This window comes from Glycine max, chromosome 20 (assembly GCF_000004515.6).
Source record: "Glycine max cultivar Williams 82 chromosome 20, Glycine_max_v4.0, whole genome shotgun sequence".
NCBI lineage: Eukaryota > Viridiplantae > Streptophyta > Magnoliopsida > Fabales > Fabaceae > Glycine > Glycine max.
In genome coordinates, this window is record NC_038256.2 from 3,636,823 (window position 1) to 3,642,988 (window position 6,166).

The 6,166-nt window shown below is 38.4% G+C and overlaps 1 non-coding gene across 1 annotated transcript; it reads left to right on the plus strand.

Moving 5' to 3' along the window:
* Positions 1-248: 248 nt before the first annotated feature.
* LOC113000885 (small nucleolar RNA R71) lies at positions 249-355 on the plus strand. Its single transcript, XR_003266205.1, has one exon. It is a non-coding gene; the product is annotated as a small nucleolar RNA R71 (small nucleolar RNA).
* The last annotated feature ends 5,811 nt before the right edge of the window (positions 356-6,166 follow it).

The following is a 6,166-nucleotide window of genomic DNA, read 5'->3' on the forward strand; positions in this document are numbered from 1 at the left end:
GTTTTCCCTCAAGCTTTTTATTTTCAACAGATGAAGATGAATCTGTGGCCACCTCATGGACTCCTCTAAGGACAATAGCATCATTTCTTGCACTGAATTGTTAGGAGTTGGAAGTCGTCTTCTCAATCAAATTCCTCGCCTCAGCAGGAGTCATATCACCAAGGGCTCCACCACTGGCAGCATCAATCATACTCATCTCCATGTTGCTATGTCCCTCATAGAAATATTGAAGAAGGAGTTGCTCAGAAATCTTGTGGTGAGGGCAGCTTGCACATAATTTCTTGAATCTTTCTCAGTACTCATACAAGCTCTCTCCACTAAGTTGCCTGATGCCTGAAATGTCTTTTCTGATGGCAGTGGTTGATGTGTCATCATTTTCTCATATTTCTTAACCCTTTTTGTCACCATTTTAATTACAGATTAGCCTTAATTGTCAAATTAATTATGCAGTTTTATCATTTGGGCCTACTGGATTAATTTTGTGTTTTTAATTTAATTTCAGGAGAATTATAAGCAATTGGGCTTGAATCCAGAATTGGGCTTGGACTTGAAGAGAGCAGACTATTTTATTCTACCAAATCTTATCTTATCTAGATTTTATCTCATCTAGATATTATTTAGATTTGATCTCATCTAAATATTATTTCATCTAGATCTTATCTTATCTAGATTTGATCTCATCTAGATATTATTTCATCTAGATCTTATCTTATCTTATCTAGATTTTATTTATGGGCTTGAATTTAAAATAGATTTGTAAGCTTTGGGGCTGAAAACTATATAACAGCACCAAGGTTCTAGTTTAAGTCTCTCTCCTCTCTCTCTCTTTTGTTTTAGTTTTAGAGTGCTACTCTCTTTTTCATTTTAGTCACTTTTCGTTTTAGCAATAAAATTTCATTTCCTGCTTCAATCTACAATTTCGTTCTCTACTGATTAATGGAAGGCTAAGTCTCCAGCGTTATTTTCTCTTGAGGATCAAGCATAGCTCTCTTTGAGGCTCTATTATTACTATTAAATTTTGATCAGCTTCTCCTCTTCACTAATTATTCTGTATTTGTTGCTATTAATCCATGCATGCTTAGTGCTTGATTAATTGTCTCTACGCTTAATTTACGTTCATGCTTAAAGATCGTTCATGATTAATTGGTGTATGTGTTGCTTAATCACATAATGAATGCCTTATGTTAAATTTCGCTTAGTAATTTAATTTAGGGTTGGATTAAGTGGTTGAACTGATAAAGGATAAATTCTCGTAACCTAGGATAAGAGACTTGCTTGTGAATCAAGGGGAAGCAACGTGTTTTAATTCTGATATTTTCTAATTCAAATTTATTCGATGTTTAATTTACAAAAACAAACAACCCCCCCCCCAATTCGTTACTGTTTTATTACTATTTGTTATGAACGTTTGGTTGACCATTGCTCGTTGGGAGATGACCTTGGATCACTTCCTAGATACTGCATTTTTAATGTTTATTTGATTCGGGTATGGTCTCGATCAAATTTGGCGCCGTTGCCGGGGAGCAGTGGGCCAAAGGTTCATAATAATATTTAGTTTTTTGTGTGTAGCTCTGTCGTTTAGGTTGTGAGTGTGTGTTGTTTTGTTTTGTGTAGCATTCTGTTTTGCATTTCAGTCGTGTTCCCTATTTACCGACTGTTTTAGCGACTGTTTCAGTTTTGTATTTTGCTGTGAACAATGATTAGCGACTGAGAACTAATGACTGATTTTGCAATTTAATTAGCGATTTTTGTTTTGATAGTAAGAGTTGTTATTTTTGGCTGATTTTTTGTGTGGTATTTTCTTTTGATCCATATTTTGTGTGAAAAATAGCAGGAGCACTTGTTGAGGAACCTTCTTCAAATCTGAGATGGACAAGTCCTCCACAACAACAACAACCTGTCCCTCCTTTCCAGAATGTTGCTGGTCCAAGCAAGCCATATGTTCCTCCTCCAATGCAACAGTAGTAGCAGCAACAACAACAAAGACAACAAGCAACTGAGGCCCCTCCTCAACCTTCCTTAGAAGAGTTAGTGAGACAAATGACCATCCAGAATATGCAATTTCAACAAGAAACAAGAGCCTCCATTCAGAGTCTAACAAATCAAATGGGGCAGATGGCTACTCAGTTGAACCAAGCTCAGCCCCAAAATTTTGACAAATTGCCTTCACAAACTATGTAGAATCCAAAAAATGTGAGTGCCATCACCTTGAGGTATGACAAGCAATTTGAAGTGCCTCTACCAGTAGCAGCACCTGCACCTGAACCTGTCAAGCTTCATTCTACACCTGAAAAAGAGGATGAGATAGTTGCACAAAAGAGAAAGCTTCCTAACAAAAATTTTCATGCAGGTGGACCTTCTTCTAGTAATTCTGACTTGCAGCAGCCTCCCATCCCTCTTCCATTTCCACCTAGAGCAATTCCAAACAAAAAAATGGAAGAAGTGGAAAAGGAGATCTTGGAGACCTTCAGGAAAGTAGAGGTGAACATACCTCTGCTAGATGCCATCAAGCATATTCCAAGATATGCCAAGTTTCTAAAGGAGCTGTGCACCCACAAAAGGAAGCTCAAAGGCAATGAAAGGATTAGCATGGGCAGAAATGTGTCAGCATTGATAGGTAAATCTTTTCCTCACATTCCTAAGAAATGTAAGGACCCAAGTACTTTTTGTATACCTTGCATTATTGGGAACAGTAAATTTGAGAATGCCATACTAGATCTAGGAGCATCAGTTAGTGTGATGCCTCTGTCCATTTTCAATTCTTTATCTCTTGGATCTTTGCAATCTACAGATGTGGTGATTCATTTGGCAAATAGAAGTGTTGCTTACCCCACAGGTTTCATAGAGGATGTGCTGGTTCGGGTTGGTGAACTTATTTTTCCTGTTGATTTTTATGTTCTTAATATGGAAGAGGGATTTTCCCATGGTTCAGTTCCAATTATTTTAGGCAGGCCATTTATGAAAACAGCTCGAACCATGATAAATGTTTATGCTGGCACATTGTCTATGGAATTTGGTGAAATTGTTGTTCATTTTAACATTCTTGATGCCATGAAACATCCATCTGAGGATCATTCTATTTTTCGTGCTGAGATAATTGATCAGATTGTTGATGATTATATGTTTGATTTTGATTCTGTTCTTCATGGTAGGAAACATCCATTTTTATCTGATCTGCATACTTGTCATTCCTTATGCATTGAATCTAAATCTGAGTTTGAATTTGATCTTGTATCTTATTTTTATGCTGAGAGTGAATTTGAATTTGAGTCTGGTTCTGATTTTCTGGGTGTTGTACCTCTTGACGTTGATTTTTTAGAGTCAGAATGCACTAACCATGTTCCAGGAAGTACATACACTTCTGACTTGCTTTATGAGGTACAGCCATAACGGCGACTCAACCCCTTCATTCTAGATGTGGTGAAAAAGGAAGTGACCAAGCTCTTACAAACTGGAATCATCTACCCCATTTCTGATAGCCAGTGGGTGAGTCCAGTCCAAGTGGTTCCTAAGAAGACAGGCCTCACAGTGATCAAGAATGAGAGGGATGAGCTTATCCCCACAAGAGTGCAGAATAGCTGGCGAGTCTACATTGATTATAGGAGGCTGAACCTGGTAACCAGGAAAGATCATTTTCCCCTGCCATTCATTGATCAAATGCTCTAGCGCTTGGCAGGTAAGTCTCATTACTGTTTTCTTGATGGTTTTTCTGGTTATTTACAAATTCATATTGCTCCTGAGGATCAAGAAAATACCACATTCATCTGTCCCTTTGGCACTTTTGCCTATAGGAGGATGCCCTTTGGCCTATGCAATGCCCCAGTACCTTCCAACGGTGTATGCTTAGCATTTTCAGTGATTTTTTAGAGAGTTGCATAGATGTGTTTATGGATGATTTTACTGTTTATGGATCCTCTTTTGATGCATGTTTGGATAGTCTGGATAGAGTTCTTGATAGGTGCATTGAAACTAATCTTGTGCTGAATTTTGAAAAATGTCACTTCATGGTAGAACAAGGTATAGTTTTAGGGCATATCATTTCTAGTAGGGGCATAGAGGTAGACCATGCAAAAATAGTTGTTATTTCACAATTGCCTTACCCCTCTTGCGTGCGAGAGGTTCATTCTTTTCTTGGTCATGCAGGGTTTTATAGGCGTTTTATCAAGGATTTTAGCAAAGTGGCCCTTCCACTATCCAATCTGCTGCAAAAGGAGGTGGAGTTTGATTTTGATGACCAGTGCAAAGAGGCTTTTGATTGCCTCAAGCGTGCGGTGACTACCACCCCTATCATTCAGGCACCTGATTGGACAGCCCCATTTGAGCTAATGTGTGATGCATCCAATTACACATTGGGGGTTGTCCTTGCTCAAAAGATTGATAAGCTACCTCGGGTGATCTACTACGCTTCCAGAACTTTGAATGTTGCTCAAGCAAATTACACTACCACAGAGAAATAGCTATTAGCGATAGTTTTTGCTCTTGAGAAATTTCGTTCATATTTACTTGGTACTCGTGTTTTTGTTTATACTGACCATGCAGCTCCGAAGTACCTGTTGAAGAAGGCTGAATCAAAGCCCAGATTGATCAGGTGGATGCTTTGGCTCCAAGAGTTTGATTTGGAGATCCATGATCAGAGTGGTGCACAGATCCACTATCCACAATGAGAGAACAAGTTTTATCTAAAATTTTGCATCTTGTATGAAAGATGTTCTCTCTTTGGGATTGAGATAGATCACAAGATTGACCTTCAAGGAGCCTTCTAACCATTAAAAGGTCACCTTCTTCATGGGGGTAGACTTCCTCACTAGACTCTTCACCCCTTACTTCATCTTCACTTCCACTAGAGGAAGGGGAAGAAGTAGTCTCCTCTAGACTACTATAAATGTCTTGACCCCTCATAATCATGGTTTTCTTTAGGGAGCATTGAGAGGCAATGTGACCTCTCCCAAGACATTTGAAGCATTTAATGTTGCTAGTCCTTTCTTAGGAACTAGTCTTAGGGGTGGATTTCTCTATGGTCTTACCCTTATCTTCCTTGGGTTTTGAAGGTGTAGCCCCCAAAATTCCTTGGGCTTGGTCCTTCCTTGGATAAGAGTGAAAGCCATAAGATTTTGAAGAAGGCTTTCTTTTAAGTTGTTGCTCCACTCTTATACAAAGTTAGACTAGCTCATCTAGGTCCCTAGATGGAAAGAGTTCAACCTTATCCCTCACTTCCATATTAAGCCCACTAAGGAATCTAGCTATGCTTGTTCTTTCCTCCTCCCTAAGTCCAGCTCCTAAAAGGAGTAGTTCCATTTGTTGTCTATATTCTTCAACACTCATACTCCCTTGTCTAAGCCTTTGGAGCTTGTCCATAAGTTCTCTTTCATAATAGGAGGGAATGTGCCTCTTCCTAAGGGCACTCTTAAGATCATTCCAATACTCTATTGGAGGATCCCCATGAATCCTTCGTTCCCTAACAAGGGAAGTCCACCAATAGAGGGCATACCCTTGAAAGCTAAAGGTAGTCAATGGAACTTTTCTCTCTTCGCTAATATGATGGCAAACAAAGAGTTGTTCAACCTATATTTCCCAATCTAAGTAGGCCTCAACATTATATTTTCCATGGAAATATGTGAGGCTAATGTTAACCTCTTGAGGCCTTCTATCCTTTTATCTTCTTTGGGAGTGATGTTTAGTATGTGAACTATGGTGCCCTCTATAATAATCACTAAGTTCTTCACTTAAACTCTTGCAAGAGTCATGACTACTATAGGAGACATGTTTTTCTCTTTTCATTTCTTTCATTATTTTTCTTCTTTCTTCCTCTCTTATTTTCTCTCTTTCATCTTGACTTATTTCTTCCACTCTTTTTTTTACCTTTTTCTTTTCTCTCTTGTTTTTCTTTCCACAACTTAAGGGATCTCAACTCATCTAATATCTTATACAAGGGGTCCTTAGGAGTAGAACCCTCACCATTAACACTAGATGAAGAATGAAGACTCATGTTGTTTCCTAAGTTATGGTTCTTTCTTGTTGGGGGTTTGAAAACAAAAGGTAAAAGAAACTATGGTTGAAACTAGCCAAAATAAACACTAAAAGAGGTGTGAAAGATAAGGTAAAAACTAATTGGTAAAAGGCAAGCTATCTAGGTGGTTTGACAATGGAAGGTAAAGGAAATAAGCTA